At 39.0% G+C, this 20,083-nt stretch overlaps 1 protein-coding gene across 11 annotated transcripts in view; it reads right to left on the bottom strand.

Moving 5' to 3' along the window:
- Positions 1 to 20,083, bottom strand: part of PARD3 (par-3 family cell polarity regulator) — an 888,439-nt gene that overhangs the window by 439,480 nt on the left and 428,876 nt on the right. The gene's annotated exons all lie outside the window — the stretch shown is intronic.

Raw genomic sequence — 20,083 nt, 5'->3', positions numbered from 1 at the left:
GTTGGGGACTCTGGACTCAGGGAGGGAGAGGGGCTGTATGCTGATGGCCAAGGGGGCAGCTGTTGTGCAATGTATAAGCAAAGGGAATGGAAGCAAATGCTGTTGAATGATGATGCACAGAAGGGATTGTAATCATTGCAATGAACCGAAATATGACAGGATGAATGTAAAGCTGATGTTCTCCCATGTAAACTATCATTCAATTCACAATAAAAAAAATTTTAAAAATCCATTCTCAGTTTACTTTATTGATGGTGTGAAGTGCCGTCGAGTGGATTCTGATCCATAGCGACCCTGTATAGGGTTTTCAACTAGCAGCTGATGAGCTTGAACCACCGACCTTGTAGTTCAAATGACTTTGCAGTCTGACGCATAAGCCCACAGCACAACACCAGGACTCCCAGTTTACTTTGTTGTTGTTATTGTTGTTAAGTGCTTTTGAGTCTGTTCCAACCCATGGCGATCCTGTATAGGGTTTCCAAGGAGCAGCTAGTGCGCTTGAACCGCCGACCTTGCAGTTCAAACGGCTTTGTAGTCTAGCACATAAACCCACAGTACCACATCAGCACTCCAGTTTACTTTATATGTTTAAAAACAAATAAACAAAACCAGTAACAAACACATGAACTGTGTATTGAAATGACAGTTATTCCCTTGTCTCCATCACCAATTTTTCACTTGATAACATGAGGAGCTTCAAAAATATCAGAGAAAATCTCATTATCTTTTCATTTCATTTTTTTCATGAATTTTTGAAGGCCTCTTGAATATTTGAATACTTTATCACAATATGTATCCAATCAAACTTTGCATATACATCTTGTCTACACATATACGCTAAACTTTCAAACGAAAAGTCGTCACTCAGAAAAATTCCATCAATTTCCATGTTTTCATCTGAGTCCTGGAGTACTGGTTTGAACCACAAACTCAAACTCACCAGCCGCTCCTCGGAAACCCTATACAGGGGTGCTGTTAGTTGGAACACATTCAAATCCTAGTTCATATATATTCTTTCTATGATCAGGACTGGTGTGGCACTGTAGGATAAGCACAGAACTGCTAACTGCAAAGTCTGCAGTTCAAACCCAAAAGCCCATCCTCAGAAACCCCAATCAAGATTTGCTGTGAGTCTGACCCAACTCCACAGCAATTAGCAACAACGTGTCCTTTCTAGATTAACTCTTACTTGAACTTCAAGATGTAAACTAAATACTATCTATGTGTCCAAAGCAGCCCAGGCACCTACACCACCTTTCTGAATCCGTCTGATTGTCACATCTACTGAAATGGCCACAAGCGTCTTTAATACATCTCGAGTATTTCAGCACAGGGACAATAAGTATCCATGTTCTCTGTGGGCCCCACAAAACTGTACAGGATCAGAAGTCAAGAGTCAGATTTCTTTTACCAATATTAAACACCAATAATCAATATAAGAAATATTCAATAATTGAATGAAAACAAAAAGGCAAATGTTACTAGTATATTTTCAATATAGTAATGTTTTCAATTAGAGAATAAACTGGTTTTGGAACCAGATATAACTGATTTTAAATATTATCTTCATAATTTACAAGGTAGGCAATATTATGCAAGCAGTTTACTAAACACATGAGTTTCCTCATCTTTACAATGAAATGGTAACCTACCTCACCCATAAGATCATGAATGTAACACACCTCAAACCCTGGCACACAGTGAGCAATCAACAAATTAGTTTTCTTCATTGTTTGTAGCATTGTAAACATAAATGTTTAACTGAAAAAATATTACACTAGAATCCACCCACTGTAGGTGCTTTCCGCATACCTTACACTGAATGTTTCCTTTGTTGGAAAAGAGAGTAAGACAAAAAAAATAAAAACAGTTATATAATCTACTTGTAAACAATACTAATAAAAGAAAGAAGCAGGCAACTTAAGGATCAATAATTATATAACTACAAAATATTTAAAAATAACAATATCATGTTACATTAATTTTAGAAACTAAAATGTAACGGTTAATGTTCATGATTGTCAGAAGAAGTTTTGCAAATGTACCTGATTCTCAGTGTTCACAATCTAGAAGATCCTCAATAAGCTGTGGGTAAAAGTGTGGCCCTAAGTATGAAGAAGAGTAGAATGGTTTTCCCACAATCCTTTGAGCTCTTCCTTTCCAACCTGGTCTCATTGCTATGGCTCCCACAAAGAAGGGTGGTGAAAAGCAGGGCCATTCTCTTGTTAATGAAGTGATGACCAGAGAGGATACCATCAACATTCACAAGCACATCCGTGGAATAGGCTTCAAGAAGCATGCCCCTCGAGCACTCAAAGAGATTCGGAAATTTGCCATGAAGGAGAAGGGAACACCAGACGTGCACACTGACACCAGTCTCAACAAAGCTGCCTGGGTCAGAGGAATCAGGAACATACCATACCATATCTAGGTGCTGTTGTCCATAAAACATAATGAGGATGAAGATTCACCAAACAAGGTCTACACACTGGAGACCTACGTGCTGGTCCCCACTTTCAAAAACCTACAGACAATCAACATGGATGAAAACTAACAGTTTATGATCAAATAAATTTATAAATCTGCAACAACAACAAAAAGAGTAGATGGGGGAATGCACAGCTATGGGGGCAATAACAGTATGTAGGAGGAGAAAGTCACATGTAGACACTGCACATCAACATACGGAAGCAAGGGAACACTGGTAGAAGTTGGGATACTATGGCAACTAGAAAAGTTTCAAGAGAGAAAAGGACCAGTTAGACCAAGACTCGTGCAATGTGGGAAACTCCCAACTATAAGGTTAAAGGCAATCAAACCAGCTCCTCACTGCATCTTAACCTCTTCCCTCCCTTCCAGATAAGAAGACTAATTAATTAAAGAAATACCCCTCCACCCCCATACTATGAAAATTTTAAATCAGCATTATTTTCAGGGCTGTTACTGTAAATGCCCCAAATTCTATAAACTGCTTTCTTCTTACACACATAAATTTGAAAATATAGATCATTTTGAATAATTAATGTGCAAATTAATTATTCAAAATTGAGATGAAAGTGACTTGAAGGAAACTGTCATGTATCAGTGTCCAAGTTATGAAGGTCAAACAAAGCCCAGCCAAGGGGACGAAAATACCATGAAAGAATAAGAGTCTGCAAAGCCACATGAATCTTCACTTAGGCTGCTCAGAGGCTTTGCTAATTCAAACCAATAGTGGAAGCAGTGATGGTACAAATGATTTTTATTCCTCATCAGAAGATTTTAACCTCTTAAGGCATTTTGTTGCTGTTGTTAAGTGCTGCCGAGTTGGTTCTGACTCATAGCAACCCTGTATAGCGTTTCCAAGGAGTGGCTGGTGAGTTTGAACCACCGACCTTGTAGTTCAAACTGACTTTGCAGTCCAGTGCATTATCCTGCAGTGCCACAGGGAGTCAAATCAAAGCCTTCTTACAGACTACACTATCAGAGTGTTACAAAGAGGAATAGTTATTAGAAACAAAAAAAATAAAATAAACAAACACAAACATCACAACACAAACACATGATAAAAACGGATCAGTATTTCATGTAAAGCTCACTAATGGAAACATATTATTTATATTTCCTCAAAATTTCATCAGATAGTTTTTTGTTTTGTTTTGTTTTTTCAAAGAAAACTTTTAGATATAAGAGTTTCATTAATTATCCCTTTCTATACAAGGTATTGACGCTCTGGAAAGTTAGTGGTTAAGTCAAGATTCTAGATAAAAAGTATGATGTTGGGATCCAATTTGGATCTAACAATCCTGACCCTAGCACAGAACTGTCTTAGAGCAAGCATCTAATACATACTTGATTAATTAATGATACAATGCTGATCTTAGAGGTAAAGGCAATCTGGCATCCTAGGGATAAATGAGGCAGGAAAAATAGAACAGCTTAAAGAAAGAATTAGGGCATAAGATGGGCATGAAGTCATGGTAGAAGATGATGCCTAAAAAATATTAACCTGGAATTTGGATAGCAGAGACCATAGAATACCAAGCTAATGAGTGTAATTTGAAATCAGAATGCAGTAGGGAGCTTTTTCATGCTTTTAAACTTGGGGGTGATGCAATTCCAGTGGTGGTTTGGAAGATTAAGCAAATAGAAATATGCAGAATTGATTAAAGAAGGAACAGATGGTGGTAGGACGACAAATGCCTATTACAGCAGTCCAGTCAAAAGGAATATGGAGGAAGTAAGAACAGGTGTTACAAAAGTTGAAAATTATGTATATGTGCAAAAAAAAAAAAAGTTGTAATATGTAGAGCTGGGTAATAGATAAGACAGGAAGCAATAGAGAGGTGAAAGAAACAAAAAAGTTTGAACCCTGGGAGATATGTGACTAAATTACAATTTGTGTGGGAAAGTGGAATTTAAAGAGTGGGATTTTTCCATGAAATTTTTGAAGCCCCCTAGTACATTTGGGAATTAACTACACATCATTTCATAGGTGGTGAGATAATTATAGCACAGAGAAATATCTAAAAGTTCATGAAAAAAAATCCATTTTCTTTTCATTCCATTTTTCCACAAAATTTCCAAACCCTCTTATATATGATTTTCTCATTTCTTTTAACTTAAGTCACGTATCTCCCAGGGTTCAAACTTTTTAAATTCTTTCTCCTTTCTCTACTGCTTCCAGGAAATAAAGCTTCATAAAGTAGAGTCAGGACCAGAACATGGGATTTCAAGTCGCAATGCCCTTGACACTAAAGATGACTTCTGATCTACTTGAGAGAAAGTAATAAAGATCGGTTTGCCTTCATACATGCTGAATCTGAGTGGTCAGGCAGGCAGATAGACGGAAATGACCGCCTAGTACTTAGTAGGTAAACCAAAGACTGGAGGGGTGAAAACAGAAGCTAACATAATATAAAAGTTGATTTGCACTCATAAATATAGAACAGAAAGAAGAGATTTCTGTAAATAAAACAAGTGAGTTTAGAATGAAACATCGAGAAGCCCAAAAGGAAGCCAGGCCAGTGAAAGGACAGATCAAAATGGAGCTTCAGTCACATAGTAACAGCAAGAGAACACTGGATGAAGACCTTAAAGAAAACATTTGTACCTTCACTAAAATATGCTGGACAGAGTCTACATTACCAATACATTTTTAAAAAATAAAAGACAGGATTCATTCTTTTGTTAAAATCAATAAGTTCAACAAGAAAACTTGCCAGAAAAGAAATAAAGACTACTCTAACATGAACTGGAGTCCTGGTGTGGCGCTGTGGGTTAATGTGCTGGACTGCAAAGTCATTTGAACCACAAGGTCAGTGGTTCAAGCTCACCAGCCACTCCTTGGAAATCCTACACAGGGTTGCTGTGGGTAGAAACCCACTACATGGCACTTAACAACAACAACATGAATGGTAGAATAGTTGGTTCTGAGTTGGGCTGTGAACCATAAAGTCGGTAGTTTGAATCTACCAGCTGGTCCTCAGGAAAAAGAGGATACTTTGTGTTCCCATTAAGATTTACAGCCTGGGAGAGCCCACACAGGAACTGACTCCATGGCACTTAACAACAACAGGAGTGTTCCCAACACAAAAGAAGAGACACTTTAGATTCAAATAGTCAAATTATATCAAGTCACTGAAAATACATCTAAACTGCCTAAGCAGTGTTCAGTATTAGACAACGAGATGAACAAAAACTTTAACACACTGCTCAATGGAAAAATCTCACTAAAATAACAAACTCACCATTTTTATTTGAACTGAGACCTATTTTTGTTGGCTAAACTACAAAAAAATACGTTTCTCTTTCTAAAAGTTCAGAACATTAATGCCAAAGTCTCAGCCAAAGGTTTATGAAAGTATTACTGAATTGGGTCTGTGTGTCATTAAAATATAAAGTTCTCAGGAAAATTAGTCCCTCCAGGGGCCTACATTATGAATAAAGTACAAAAGCCTAGATTTCTGCTGATATGAACAAACTAACATTACTTGCCACCCCATAACTTCCCCCTAATTTAATCTAGAAGACATTCTTGAAAGTTAAACCTTCAGTGTAAGGAAGAGAAGACTATGGAATAACATTCACATTCTTTTTGTGATCAAAATGCCTACTATAGAAAATATTTGAGGAGAAGAACAGTTTCAGATGCACAAATTACCAAGAGCCCTTAACAGTAACAAACGTGTTTAATAAAATCATCCTCAAGTTGAGATTCACATATATGTGGAAGGGACAGTATTAGATGTGGCTAAGTGGCAGCATCGATGGACTCAAGCGTGGCAACAATAGTGAGGTTGGCCCAGGATCGGACAGTGTGTCGTTCTGCTGTGCATAAAGTCGCTATGACTCGACAACATCTAACAACAACACCCCTACCAAAAGAAAAAGACACCTCATTAAAAAGAAGTGCTGTAAAGTTGGTTCCAACTCACAATGACCTGGTGAACTTGATCCACCGACCTTGAAGTTCAAACCAACCTTGCAGTCCAGCTCATTAACCCACAGCACCACATATAAAGTGCTATGAAGACCCTGGTGGCACAACTAAGTACTCACTACTAACCAAAAGACTGGTGGTTTGAACCCATCCAGTGTTTCTCAGTAGGAGAAAGATCAGGAAATCTGCTTTTAAAAAGATTGGTCGTGATTGTGTGCCACCAAGTCGGTTCAGACTCATAACAACCCTGTATAGGTTGTACATTTTTCCAGAAGCAGAAAGCCTCATCTTTCACCAGTGGAGCAACTGGCAGATTCAAGCGACTGACTCACAATCCACTTCCCTACCAGGCCTCCTTTTTTATAGAAATTACAGGCCAAAAAACTCTATGTGGTAATCTGCCATAGGGGGTCACTATGAGTCAGAATCTACAGGCAGCACTCAGTGAGTATTGTAACAGAAACAGAATAAAAAATGACAAGAAGCAACTTACTTAGATTTCGTACTGGTATGGCACTGTGGGTTAATGCTCTGGGCTGCAAAGTCGGTTTGAACCACAAGGTTAGTGGTTCAAGCTCAACAGTCGCTCCTCAGAAACCCTATACAGGATAGCTATGGGTCAGAACCAACTCAACGGCACTTAACAACAAAAAGAGTGGGATGAAAGATACAGGGGCAGGCAGAGACTGCCCTCAGGAAAATTATCCTAAACAAATTGAGATCTGTAGAGTAACACCTGTAAGTAAGGTCTGGTGATCTACTTCCAAAATATCCAGCCAGTGAAAACCCTGTAGTTCACAACTGTCCAGTATTGCTATGCTTGGATCACCATGAGTCACAAAGGATTTGAAGACAGCTAAGCACAACAACTTCTGAACTCCTGGTGTGGCGCTGTGGGTTACAGCACCAAACTGCAAAGCCGTTTGAACTACAAGGTCGTTGGTTCAAGCATACCAGCTGCTCCTTGGAAACCCTATACAGTGTCGCTATGGGTCAGAACCGACTCGACGGCACTTAACAACAACAAACCACAACAACAAAGCAAAAGGGAAGATCTGAGTGGCAAGTTCAAAGGCTGCAAAAGCAAGGTGCATTTGAAGAATCCAAATTGGCTGAATAGAGTTGAAAGCAAGCCTAGCAGAGTATCATCGAAGCACCTGGAATTAACTGAGAGAAGGAATACTGGGAAGAGACAACAAGGGAAAAAAATCATCAAAACCAACATTTAATGAGTGCTTTACTGTTTGTTAACAACTACTTTTTGTTTAGTACTATTTTTAGAGCTTTACATGTAAGAATTATCTCATCTGATCCTTACAATTCTCTGAAATACATCTCAGAAAGTTATAAAACTTGCTGCAAGGCTTAGAAACTCTAGGAGTGTGCTCTGTACAGCACATGCTATGAAACTCCAATCGAGGCCACTCCAAAGAGCTTTGAGCAGCCCTTACCACTTCAGTCTGTACTTCTCCTGACGATGAGAAAAGTTCTAAAGCTGACCAGACTTAGACATCCTTCTTGTAGCAGCGGAGAGGATTTTGTTGTTGTAAGTGCTGTCAAGTATGTGCTGATTCTTACCACCCCTGTATAGGGTTTCCAAGGAGAAACTGGTGGGTTTGAACTAGCATACAACAGAAAGCAGGGAGAGTGGCTGCTATGCTGATGCAGTCAGCTAGGTGAGAGCTGATGGTGGCCTGGACTTAGAAAGCGAACAGGCCACAGGTGCAAAGGAATCACCAGAATTGGAAGTGAATAGGAAAGGAAACTTGTGGCCTTTGAGTTGATTCTGATATATGGCAACTCCGTGTGGTACACAGGAGAACTACTCCACAATGTACTCTTTATGGAAGCACTTTGCCAAGTGTTTGTTCCCCTGTACCAATGGGTAGATTCCAATCCCCAACCTTTAGGCTAGTTTTTGCACTCATGGATATTACCACCCAAAATATCAATCGTTGGTAAAAGATGCAAGCATCAGGCTTCTGGGCTAGCATAGATCTTTAGTCGCTGTTGTTGTTATTAAGTTAGCAACCTTATATAGAGTTTCTGAGACTTTAAACTCTTTTACAAGAGCAGAAAGGCTCATCTTTCTCCTGCTTAGTGAAAGCAGTCTGGAGAAAATGTAATTATCCCAACATTCATGCACCAATGTCAACGCAGAGTTGTACAAGCTTTTACTCTGAGCAGTTTCAACTGCTGTATCCATTTTTATCACCATGGCATTTAATAAATGAGAACAACTTTGTCTGCATGAAGATGGGCGAAAAACTGACATAAATCAACGTGTCCAAAGCAATGGATCATAGCACAGCAAAAGATAATTCAATGTGGACATAAAGTGGACATCAATTACAACTCTCTAGACACTTAAACACCTGGCATTTGTAATTGGCATAAAGTTTATTTAGACTTAGCTTTTTATCATTTCTGATCTACCTTTTGGTGTTGCTGCAAATAAAAAAACAAAAAGCAGAGAGGAAGAAAATCACTGTTATTAGGAGCTATCTCTCATATGTTCTTTTGTGTATAAAGTAAAAAAGGTATGTATCTTTGTAGTAATTGTACATGCCAACAGCGTACCATTTCAACTTTCTAAACGTCAGCAAGGGATAAGTTTCTAAAGAAAAGACACCAATTTAAAACCAGTGTTCCCTTAACAAACTAATCAGTATATCCAGAGAGAGGAATTTTGCTTTAATGGGATACAGAGAAATAGACCCGCAGTTTGAGGGTCATGTGGGACTACAGAGGGTACGGTATTACCTTGCTGTAGTTTGAGGTGGAAGTTGAGCATGAATGATTGCTGATGAGAACAACTAGTAGAGAGAGAGAGAGAGAAAACGTTATAATTTGGGAGAGAAGAGTTCGGTACAGGAAGGAGCTGAAACTGAAAAGGGGTGGCTGGCAGAATAAAAGTGAAGATGCTGGCATTTGAGAAGCTCAGGGGTTCATTTTCTATATAAGAGGAGTGGTGATGTGTGTACAAACACAGATATGTTTGTGAGTTTGGTGGGGGGAAGTGGGGAAACTTCTGTAATATTGCTTCTGTTGACTCCATGAAATATGAAGCAATGCCACAAGAGGGCCAGTTAATAAATCAGCTCAGAGAATTACAGAGGATCCCAACGGCAGGAAGAGGCATAATGCTTCTCAAAGGGTTTAACTAATTCCCACAAATATGGGTATTGTAATTCCAGTTTACAACCTGGGAACCATAGTACTTACATAAAAAAGGAAAAAAATATGCTCAATCTTCCAACCTTATGAAGTGTGATGTACTAAAAAAAAAATCAAAAGTATTATGTACTTATTATAAAAAGAGTATAAACAGTACAAATACAAGAAATAAGACACAAAATCCCACTTTGACCTTGATAGTTACTATCAGGGGGATGCTGTTACACAGTATTTTGATTCTTGATGATTTGTTCAGTCATTTACGAAAGCGGATCTACAATTTTCATTTAACTCAAAGCACAGAGAAAAACGAAATGAAAACAAAACAAAAGTGGCTCACAGACACATGTTGTTGTTAAGTGCCATCAAGTCAGTTTTGACTCACAGAGACCCTGTATAAGGTTTCCAAGGAGTGACTAGTGGGTTTGAACCACCGACCTTGTGGTTAACAGTCCAGTCTTTATCCTACAGTGCACCACAGATATAGAGACCTAATGAAAATAATAGTGAGCATAAGGGCTTTAAAAAGTTTGTGGAAAGATTATATTATCTTTTACTTCCATTTTTCCACCAACTGTTTAAAGCCCCCTCCTGTGCTCAGCTTTTGACGGGGGAAAGTGTTTTAGTACTTACAACAAGGACTATTTCAGGACCATGTTCAAGGTAGCTTGTATAGAACCGATAAAAAAGTATACCTACCAAGATCATAAAAATCTAAAATTAAAACATGCCTCACGAGTGATTCAATTTTTACTCACTGCAGGAAATTGGTAGTGAAAACAACATATTGTAGGCTGAAAATGTTAATGTGATTTCCTAAACAGTATTTTTTAAAGAATAGCAACACCACTGAACACTGAACATGGAAATAAAGAGAAAAAAATGTAAAAGAAAATGGAATACAGATGGGTAGGAATCAAGAGAGTTACAGTATGAAGCAAGAATTCTTTTCATCCTCGTACTTAATCACATTCCTCACAACAAAAAATCTCTAAGGTTGCCTGAAATAAAAATATGAAAAAGCACCTGAGGGTCAAAGCTAAAACCGAAAATGCATCTTTATCCACAGTGCAAGCTCTAAATTTCTAGTTCTACCAGCTGTATTCACAAGCAAGAAAATCATCAGCTACTAACAGATTCCCCATGAAGGTTAATCTGCACACCACCAAAGATTTTTCACTCAGTAGAATTTCTGATTCACTTCCCTGCTGCTTGCAGGCTTTTAGCTTCATAGACCAAAGAAACAATATAATCTAGGTAGTTGTAGAGGAAAAAGAGAATTTGGGGAGTACCACTTAAAACCACATAAGCCAGCTCCAAAAGCAGATGATTGACACTATTGCCCCAACTCCATTCTATCACAAAGGGGTCCAAATGATTATTAGCAAGTGTTTCAGCAGAAGCCTAATGCTTTAGTATCTCCTAAGACACTTCCACTGCCCGCGAGTCGATTCGGACTCCTAACAACTCTGTATGTGATTTCTGGAGCTGAAAATCTTTACAGGAGGAGAAATTTTTATCTTTCTACCACAGAGCAGCTGGTGGGTTTGAACTGCCAGATTAGTGGGTTAGCAGTCCATTGCTTATCCTGCATCACCACCTAAGACACTTAGCATTCTTAAATGCGATCCTTATATTTAATTGCATTAAAACAAGCTTGGTTGCTGAAAACAAAAGGAAGCTGTTGTTTTTTTTTTTCTTTTTTAAATGAATGTAAACACAGAGATTAAACACTAATGTCATTCTCGTGTCAGATTAGGTTCTTCAGAAAAGAACCAGAGATGACTTAAAAAGGTTAAATTTATTCTAATTCTGATACTGAGCCATAGAAGCAAAATGCCAATTCTGAAAGGATGAGGACATCAGAAATACACCAGAAATGAAAATGAACCAGTCAGTCTAGCATTTCAAATAGTATTTTGCAACGCACAAGGAAGAAATAACATTTAGACTCAGTTCTACAGAAAGTTGTTTTGATGTAACTATTAAATCTATTGCTGTTATTAAGTGCCCTTGAGTCGATTCTGACTCCTAATGGCCCTGTATAGGGTTTCCAAAGAGCGACTGGTTGGTTTGAACTGCAGTCTGCCCAGTGCTTATCTTACAACACTGTTATTCCAACTGAAAATGGAAGATAGGAAGGAGAGTAACTACAAACAAAACCATCTGTCCTGTAGGTATTACTGTTCTTATTTTGTGGATAGTGAAATCAACTGAGTAGAGTTTATACAGTTTTCACAAAACAACATTATCGGTGAGCTACAGTGTCCAGATAAAGGACTAACTGATTAGATGGAAGTGAGCAACAGAGGTTCAGTGGTAGATTTCTAGACTTCCATATGGGAGACTCAGGTTTGACTCCCCCATCCGTCAGTGGAGACTTACATGCCACTATGAGGCTGAACAGAGACCTGACGTGGCACTGTGGGTTAATGCGTTGGACCTCAAGGTAGGTTTGAACCATAAGGTTCATTGTTCAGGCTCACCAGTCACTCCTTGGAAACCCTACACAGAATCGCTATGAGTTGTAACTGACTCGATGGCTCTTAACAACAACCATGATGCTGACCAGGTTTCTAAGTGGATTCTTCTAGACTAAGATAGAGTTAGATGGAAGGTCTGTTCTACTTCCAGATCAGACAATAAAAACTGTATGGAGCAACAATTAAGTCTGCAACAGATCACGGGGTGGCTTAGAACCAGACAGTTTTTCAGTCGGCTGTGTGTGGAATCAGCGTTCATTGGGGGATGGATACACTTGACTACAGCTACCAGCAATAAATGTGGACCACAAAGCTTTAGCAATTCCAATCCTGAAACGTGCTTCCAAAACTCATTGTCTTTTGACAACGGTATTTAAGGGTAAAAGGCTATTTGCCACTCATAATAGAAAATATCTTCCAAAGCAGTTCAACATGTGATTGTGAAGTTTCTCTGAGAAATCAGGGTGGTCTCTAAGAAAAAGGTCCACCAAGAATCCTTTTTAATGACCACAGTTCTTTGATCATTAAACAATGAACAATAGATTGGAAAATATCAAATGTCACGTACAGATAGGATTCCAGAATCATGTTTAAAAACTCAAGTAACATTAAGATGTGAACTGTAACAGCAATCCTAATAGCAAAGCACATCAAATCAATCTGCTCTTGGTATATCATATTCAGGGGACACAATGAAACCCTATACAGGGTCGCTATGGGTCGGAATTGACTCAACAGCACTTAACATCAACAACCACTCTTTTAAAGCTTGTTTTGGTTTTGGTATTATTGCAAACATGACAGATTTCTGTTGATATGTATTAAAAAAAAAATCCCTGTCATTTTAATATGAAAACTGTATTTAACTGGAAAACTATCATGATGTTTTTTAGTTTCTATATTGGCTGCTGCAAGAGATAAAGCCCAGCGCTCACAGCAGGAGGTCAAACCAGAATGAACTAGTTTGAAGCCCTGCATAAAACTCAATTATGTCTGTTTCTGCATAAATTTTGCAAAGGTTTACCAGATGAAAAACAGTATTAATAAATCCCTTCAAGTTTTAACAGGCAGTCTTAATGGGGCATTGGAGGATAAGCACTGGACAGTGAAACACAAGATTAGAGGTTCAAACCCATCAGCTGCTTCTCAGAAGTCCTATAAAGGTCACTATGCATGGGATAGACTTGATGGCACTTAACAACAACAGTCTTAACAGAAAACAAGAATTTTAGAATCTGAATCAAAGGGTTTTAAGTTTGCTTAATCAGACGCAAAGAATAGGCATTCGGCTACTCAGTCCCATAAGTTAAAGAAACAACAAAACGCCATTTCATGACTATTTGAAGAATCTATAATCAAACCTCATATCCAGCAAGGAAGGTATATCCCATGCTATGTCTGAATGTCTACAGCTTTTCCCATGTTTCAATGTCCTGGCCTGCAATCATTTCTCTGACAAGTCTGTAGTGGGTATCATAAGATCGCTCAAGACACCATCTCCTAATTTTGTCATTAAAAAATTATGATCATTTTATATTCTTTAAACCCACCTTTTTTTCTTTCTTTTTAAATCAACTAGATGGTTCTAGGTCTGAGTTAAACAAGGAAACTCTCCACCCCACCCCACTCCACCTGCATCATTTAGAAAAGGTCATTAGACACTTGGAGAAGGAACGGAGCCCTTAGGCTATGCAGACAGATCACTGGGGAAAACAACTCCAGCAGCGTGACTGTCCCTGAGAGTTGTCATTTTAAAACCAAATTAAACTAGGAAAAACCTAGCACCACATTGACTTACTCATGACATACTCCTTGATTGTTACTGCTGTTAAGCGCCAGAGAATAGGTTCTGACTCATAGAGGACCTGTACAAGGTTTCTGAGGAGGACCTTGTGGGTTTGAACTGCCAACCCTGTGGTTCACAGTCCAGTGATTATCCTATAGTGCCACAGCAGGATGATAGATAAACATAGATGCTGTTGGCAAGTATCTTTGAGTTGGTTCCGACCCATGATGACCCTGTATAGAGATTCCGAGGAGCAACTGGTGAGCTTGAACCATCGACCTTGCAATTCAAACAGATTTTGCAGTTCAGTGCATTAACCCACAGGGCCACACCAGAACAGTCAATATGAGGAGTGCAGTGGCTCCATATGACAAGCACTGGACTGAGAATCACATGGTTGTAAGTTCGAGCCCACCAGCTGCTCAGCAGGAGAAAGATAAGACTTTCTGCTCCTGCTAAAGCAAGGATTGGACTGTAAGGTCAGTTTAAACCATGAGGTCAGTGGTTCAAAGTCACTTGCTACTACTTGAAAACCCTATACAGGGTAGCCATGGGTTGGAACCAACTTGATGGACTTAACAACAACAACAATATATAGAGAGTTAAACTTCCCTATGTAAAACCTGGAACGTAGGCATAAAAACAAAACAAAACAAAACAAAAGAACAACTTAATTAGCATATATTTAATTAAACCCCAAATTGTTTCTAACTTTTAAAAAATTACTTTGCTCTAAACTCACGATCACTGAGTCAATGTTAGCTTGAAGTGACCGTACAGGACAGAGAAGAATTTCCCCCTAGGGTTTCTAAGACTGTAAATCTCTACAAGAGCAAGACAGTGGGCTTGAACAACTACACGTGTGGTCATCAGGCCCACACATAACCCACTACACCACTAGGGCTCCTGAGATCTTCGACATTTCTACCTTAATCAAATTTCAACGAAAAAGGAAAAAGACAACATTTTCATGGAAATTGTTTTCATGATTTGTGAGATGCGTCCTATGTATCATCTGAATATTACTTATAACAGAAATATTACGAATCGGGCTGCAAACCTTAAGGTCAGTGGTTCGAAACTACCAGCCGCTCCGCGAGAGAAAGATGAGGCTTTCTATTCCCGTAAAGATTTACACCCTTGGAAACCCTGTACAGGGTCACTATGGGTCAGAACCAACTCTACAGCACTTAACAAAAACAACAACAAAGCATCAGAAGAAGCAGACCAGTTTACACAGTCCTTTTGTGACAATAAGGCAAATCTGGACATTCAGTCTCTAGCACTTATTGTATTGAACATACAGCTGATGTTCGTGCTGTTTCAGGCAATTCTGACTTACGGCGACCCCAAGTGTGCAGATTAGAACCGCACCACAGTTTTCAAGGTTGTGACCTTTTGGAATCAGATGATGGGGCCCGTCTTTCAAAGCGCCACTGGGTGGATCTGAACCGTCACCCTTACGTCTACTAGTTGAGTGTTCGTCATTCTGTACTACCCAGGAAGGCATAGCCAGGACTACACAAATGCAGGCTAACATATAAGCCCATGGACCCATGTGGTGTGGTATGGTAGGATCAGCACAATACTGTGCACAGCACCACAAGACCAGCAGTTCAAACTTACCAACTGCTCCTGACTCGATGGAACTTAACAAACAATAAAATCCATGAGAAGGAACAAATGACCAGAGGTCAGGAATGTTCTCTTCTCCATGAAGATGACAACAATGTCATGGCTGAGAAGTGTGACAAAAATGCATGAAATATGGCTCCTAAGACTGGATGTGTGCCTTTAATACTGGAATGCCTTCTTGGTAGGCAAGGGGTACAGCTCATTCAGTGTCACATTTGAAGTATGCCAAGACCACACCTTTAACGTAATTTTTCTCACAGTCTGCCACCTTCGGTAAGATGTACCAATTAGATGAAGGTTTTGCTTGAAGGAAGGGACCCTAAAACACAAATTTTTCTCTAAAGGTCAGGGCAGTCATTCCCCCTAAAACAGAGCTAAAGTGGAGGTGCAAAGTGCTGTTCAACTACCGTTTTGCTTCTGCTAATTGGGTGCAGGCCTCTTCACCAAGAGACAGGGGGGGAAATGGCAGGCTCCCAATTAGCTTAAATTTCCCCAAAGCTCTCTCTGCTTTCGGCTCCTAGCATCTTCAGTCCTGGACTATAAAGTTGCTACCTCCTCCTTTGTGGGATTTATTAGCGCAATAAAGTGTGGGGAAAGAAGAACAAAGTCAGCTAATGATCTATTCTCTCCCAATATTAAACTATAGTCTGCTCAGAGTCAGAGAAACGGTCACGGTTAAGAGGAATTCCAATTTTCTAAAACATTGTGAACTATCAAAACTACGGATTTGACTGCTTGCTTTGCTTCTTGGGCCTTACAGTTAAAATAACAGGAGTACAACCGTGTTTTCAAGGTAATGCCTTTTCCACAACAACCCAATGAGGTTTCAAATCCTGTGTGCTTCCTCAGGTATCTTCCAGAAAATAAAAGGGAAAAAAAAAAAAATCACAAGATTGACGTAAGAAAAAGGAAGCTCTTTTAAAGAAAGACACCTAGCCGTCTTCCTTATGAGGATTCAGTTATTGGCTCTTCTATCTGAGCAAAGTGAATTAGTCAATGAAAAGCAAGGCTGCTATTTCTAGAAATTATATTGGGTGTAACCCCAAGCGACTCCCTGATACAGATTCTAATAAGATGCATCACTGAGCTTTTTTATAGAAGAGAAACTGACCCACATTCTGACAGAGGGAACAGATTTTAAATGTCCCCTAATGTACCAATCCCACACAAAGAGTAAGACACCCTCTGCTCTAAAGGTACCTGCTAGCTCAGCATTATAGCTCTGTCTTTTGTCCTTTTCATCTCTAATGTTTATTCCCACTGGTAAAGCTGATGTGGTCATAATTGCCTTCAAAAACAAAGATAATGAGAGACAAGCACTCTAGCAGGAAATAGAGCAAAAACAAACCCACTGGAGGCATATAAAATCTAGAACTCTATTGACCTCTTCAGTCCAGCTGGCATAACTAAAGGAAGGAGAGCCATCAGTTCTACCCTGCTGAATCCCAAAGAGGAACAGCAGGGGATAGCATGTTGGGGTTTTTTTGTTGTTGTTGTAACTATATAAGCTCTGTTTCATCTGTGTGATATTGTTCCCTTCGTTTTATTTTTTAATGGCAAAAATTAAGTTAGGGAGAAAAAGTCACAGAAAAGAAACCCGGCCCATCAAAGTCAGATGACTACAGAGAATATTTAACAGAATAAATGCAAAATTCAATGAGAATCGCTAGACTAGATTTCCAGTGATATCCAGCATAACCTATTAATTCTCTTTTGCCCAAAACATCAGAGTGTTTGCTTCTCGTCAATTAAAAAGAAAAAAAAAATCATACTATTGCTATAATGGGTTTTTTTTTCTACTATCCTTGCCCTGTTAAATAGTTTTCAGTCTAATTAAGTATCCTGCTGATGTGAAATCATCAATGGCTTCTACTGTTCCAGGTAAAAGCAGTCTCATTAATAACAAAATTAGTCAATGGATCATCTTTTTATTAAGCTTAAGCCAGGAAGAAGAGTTAATCTATGAATCAGTTAACTAATGTGCTCTACAGAGACAAAGATAGTAAGTTGTTGTTGTTAAGTGCAGTTGAGTCAGTTCTGACTCACAGCAATCCAGGTTTCCAAGGAGTGGCTGGTGGGATTGAACTGCTGATCTTGCGTTTTAAACCAATCTTGGGTTCCAGTGCTTATCCTACAGAGCCATACGAGGATTCCAAAGCTAGTAAGAGTACACAGTTAAAAATCAAAGAACAAAACAGAAAAGACCTGCTTAAGTATGTTATAAATACTTCAAATAGCTCACATAACTTCAACAGTACAAATCAAGACTATAGGTTTAGAAAGAAGTATTTATGTGGCTTCTCAGTGCAATCACTTCTGCTTAAAAAACGATCACCGTACAACCCAAAATATAAAGCAAAACATTACTTGCTTAAAAACAGATCTACACTTACCGTATAGTATACCTTTGGAACGTAAGTCTATACCATATTATACAAACGCTGGGTTGTCAACTTTCTCTGCTATTCTTGTAATCAAAATGGTCATTACCTGGCTAGATGTTGATCGCCCTGCACCCAACACTCTCACCTCCTTCCTTGTTAAAAGAAGCCTGATTTTGTATCAGGTATGAGTAATCGTGTGTTTCAGGGGATACAACTGCCTCCCATCCCTCAGCTCCAGGAGAACAAACAAGCTCAATTAAGTCTAAACCAACTTGGAGGGTTTCACTCCTTTTGATACAGAAATGGACATTTAATGCAATCCTGGCCAAAATATGAATGGACATCTGCTGAGGGTAGCGGGGATGGGATGCAAGGGTCCTTGTGAGGAAGGATTATTTGTTTCATAAAGAGGCATGGAGAAAAAGGCCCTGTTCTCCTTCCATTTGTGGCAGGAAAGTCAAACTTGAGGCATGCTCTGAATCTAGCCCCAGGCTTCTTATTATATTAATTAATAGATTTTCCCTAATTATTGAATGTGATTTTCATTCAATTTTCTGTTGTTAGCAGCACTTTAAAAAAACAAAACAAAAACCAAGACACATTGAGTGCTTCTAGGTGACAAACATAATTCTAAACTCTGTATGAGTATATCATCACTCAACATATTATCTAATGAGATAAGTTCTAAGACTACTCCCATTTAACAGATGAGTAAATCAAGGCATAGGTTTAGTAATGTGTCTAAATATCAAACAAAGAAAAGCAGCCAGTTTGACACCGGGGCACATACTAAACTATTAAAACAGTAAGACACTCACCACAAAGTGATAATAAAATAACAGCATCAACTCATTAAAATATATAATACAATTTAGAGAAAACTGTGTTTCCTAGGTAAAACTTTCCCCCCACCCCAAGTAATTCCTACATACAGTATTTACATGTTCATGTTAACAATGAATTAGTTGTCCTCACATCTACTTCGAGTTGTGGTAACAGTGTGAACAGTGTAACTGTATTCCACAGCTCAACTGCTGAGTTTTGGGAAGTAAATAACCAGGTCTTTCTTCTGAGGTGCCCCTGAGTGGACTCAAATTTCCAACCTTTTAGTTGGCAGCCAAATGGATAAACCGTATATGTACCATTCAGATGCAATTACTGTACAATACAAATCATTATATCCATCATGCCATCAGTGGTGTCAAAAGTTAGCAGTCCTATCTTGTTGTTATTTCATACTTGTTCACCATCCACACACAAAAGGCTGACAGTATAAGATGGAGTAAGATGAAATAGGTAATAAAGGTAAGACTTCTCTCCAACGGCATCATCTTCTCAACTGAAAAACAGCTATTCTAATATCTAGGCAAAACAATTATTAAGCATTTAAAAATTACTAAAGCACATAAACAACAAAACATTCTTTTACTCAGTGTTGTTCTTAATGTTGTTAAATGCCTTCTAGGAGCTCTGGTAGCGTAGTGGCTATGAATCGGGCTGCGAGCCACTAGGTCAGCAGTTCGAAACTACCAGCTGTTCCGCAGGAAAAAAATGAGGCTTTCTGCTCCCGTAAAGATTTACAGCCTCAGAAACCCTGTGTAGGGTCGCTATGAGTCAGGACCGACTCCACGGCACATCACCACCACCAGTAGATTACAACTCATAGTGGCCCTGTATAGGGTTTCCAAGGAGAACGTGGTAGGTTTGCACTGCCGACCCTGGAGTTAGCAGTATAGTGTTGGTCATACAGCGCCACAGTTGTTGTTGTTGTTAACTGTTGTTGAATCATTCCCAACTCATAGCAACCCTGTACAGGGTTTCCAAAAGCGGCTGGTGAGTATGAACCACCAGCTTTGACGTTCGAACCGACCTTGTGGTCCAGTGCTTTGTCCCACAGCACCACACCAGCACTCTCACCTCATATATGAACTACTTTAAGAAAAAGACTTTAAGAAAAAGTGCCCAAGTAATCACATTACATGTGTTTAATTTTAAACCTACAAAGATCCTCCTGGAGTCCCCACCACAAAGAAAACGCTGTGACTATCAATAAAAGCATTATGACACTACAAAAAGCAACGCTGGAATAATTGGTTTTGTATATCAGCGTCTCCCAGCTACAATCTTAGGTTTTCCTATAAAACACTGTGATTTAGTTCTCTAAGAGTGATGTAACAATTTTGCAACTAATCTTTCT

Source organism: Chrysochloris asiatica, unplaced genomic scaffold, assembly GCF_000296735.1.
Source record: "Chrysochloris asiatica unplaced genomic scaffold, ChrAsi1.0 scaffold00164, whole genome shotgun sequence".
NCBI classification, from domain to species: Eukaryota; Metazoa; Chordata; class Mammalia; order Afrosoricida; family Chrysochloridae; genus Chrysochloris; species Chrysochloris asiatica.
Note: the sequence above shows the minus strand (reverse complement) of the source record. Positions and strands in the feature narration are given on the sequence as shown.